We start from the raw sequence: 2613 nt of genomic DNA on the forward strand, positions 1-2613 counted from the left end.
CAATGATCCTTGAGCAATTCGCAATGTTTGACACTACGAAAGTAGAAATCAAGAAGGAGCATCAATAGTTGATGGTTAGTAAAACCACTAAGTTTCGAGAAAGGCAAGGGTTAGAAGGGATACTTCGTGAAACGACAAAGTAGTTGCTGCACTAATGAAGAGACCCCAGATTAAACCCAAGCCCGGGACTAATTGCTTCTGTTATGAGGGGAACAGTCACTGAGGTGGAGCAACTCTAGATACTTGGTAGATAAGAAGGCTGGCAAAAGTCGAAAAAAGTATATTTGATATACATAATGTTGATGTGTACTTTACTAGTACTCCTAGTAGCATGAGGGTATTAGATACCGGTTCGGTTGCTAAGTGATTAGTAACACGAAATGAAAGCTACGACATAAACGGAGACTAGCTAAAGGCGAGGTGACGATACGTGTTGGAAGTGTTTCCAAGGTTGATATGATCAAAACGTCGCACACTCCCTCTACCATTGGGATTGGTGTTAAACCTAAATAAGTGTTATTTGGTGCTTGCGTTAAGCATGAACATGATTGTATCGTGTTTATTGCAATACGATTATTCATTTAAAGAGAATAATGGTTACTCTATTTGCTTGAATAATCACCTTCAATGGTTTATTGAATCTCGATCGTAGTGTTACACATGTTCATGATATTGGTGCCAAAAGATACGAGGTAATGATGATAGTACCACTTGCTTGTGGCACTGCCGCTTGAGTCATGTTGGTATAAATTGCATGAAGAGTCTCCATGCTGATGGATCTTTATACTCACTTAATGAATCACTAGTGACATGCAAATCATACCACATGAGCAAGGCCTTGTTTTCATTGAGATGAAACAAGATAGTAACTTGTTGGAAGTGATACATTATGATGTATGCAGTCCAATGGGTGCTGAGGCACGCAGTGGATATCATTATGTTCTTACTTCAATGACGATTTGAGCAGATACAAGAGTATTTACTTAATGAATCACAAGTCTGAAATATTGAAAAGTTCAATTCTGTTTCGGAGTGAAGTTCGTCGTAACAAGAGGATAAACTGTCTACGATATGATCATAGAAATGAATATCTGAGTTACGAGTTTTGTACGCGGTTAAGACAATGTGGAAATTGTTTCGCAGTTCATGCCACCTGGAACATCATAGGGTGATGATGTGTCTGAACGTCATAGCCACGCACTATTTGGTATGGTGCATGCTATGATGTCTCTTATCGAATTACCACTATCGTTTATGGGTTCTGCATTAGAGACAACCGCATTCACTTTAAATAGGGCACCACGTATTTCCGTTGAGATGACACAGTATAGACTGAGGTTTAGAGAAATCTAAACTGTCGTTTCTTGAAAGTTTGGGGCTTCGACACATATGTGAAAAAGTTTCAGTCTGATAAGCTCGAACCCAAAGCGGATAAATGCATCTTCATAGGATATCCAAAACAGTTGGGTACATCTCCTATCTCAGATTCGAAAGCAAAGTGTTTGTTTCTAGAAACGGATCCTTTCTCGAGGAAAGGTTTCTCTCAAAAGAATTGAGTGGGAGGGTGGTAGAACTTGATGAGGTTATTGAACCATCACTTCAACCAGTGTGTAGCAGGGTGCAGGAAGTTGTTCCTGTGGCGCCTACACCAATTGAAGTGAAAGATGATGATGGTGATCATCGAGCATCGGATCAAGTTACTACAAACCTCGTAGGTTGACAAGGTCGCGTACTACTGCAAAGTGGTACGGTAACCCTGTCTTGGAGGTCATGTTGTTGAGCAACAGTGAACCTACGAGTTATGGAGAAAGCAATGGTGGGCCCGGATTCCGACAAATGGTTGGAAGCCATGAAATCCGAGAGAGGATCCATGTATGAAAACAAAGTGTAGACTTTGGAAGAACTACTTGATGGTCATAGGACTATTGAGTAAAGATGGATCTTTAAAACGAAGACAGACGATGATGGTGATAAGTCACTATTAAGAAAAGCTCGACTTGTCGCAAAGATGTTTCCGACATGATCAAACAGTTGACTATGGTGAGACTTTCTCACTCATAGCGATGCTAAAAGTTTGTTAGAATTATGTTAGTAGTTGTTGCATTATTTTTGAAATATTGCACATAGGATGTCAAAACATTGTTTCCTCGACGGTTTCCTTGAGCAAACATTGTATGTGATACAACCAGAAGGTTTTGTCGATCCTAAAGATACTAACAAGTATGCAAGCTCCAGCGATCCTTCAATGGACTGGTGCAAGCATCTCGGAGTTGGAATATACACTTTGATGAGATGATCAAAGATTTTGGGTTTGTACAAGGTTTATGAGAAACTTGTATTTCCAAAGAACTGAGTGGGAGCACTATAGAATTTCTGATAAGTATATGTGGTTGACATATTGTGGATCAGAAGTAATGTAGAATTTCTGTAAAGCATACAAGGTTGTTTGAAAGGAGTTTTTCAAAGGAATACCTGGATTGAGCTACTTGAACGTTGAGCATCAAGATCTATGGAGATAGATCAAAACGCTTAATAGAAGTTTCAACAAGATGCATGCCTTGACAAGTTTTTGAAGGAATTCGAAATAGATCAGCAAAGAAGGAGTTCTTGACT

This window comes from Hordeum vulgare, chromosome 1H (assembly GCF_904849725.1).
Source record: "Hordeum vulgare subsp. vulgare chromosome 1H, MorexV3_pseudomolecules_assembly, whole genome shotgun sequence".
In the NCBI taxonomy this organism is placed as follows: Eukaryota; Viridiplantae; Streptophyta; class Magnoliopsida; order Poales; family Poaceae; genus Hordeum; species Hordeum vulgare.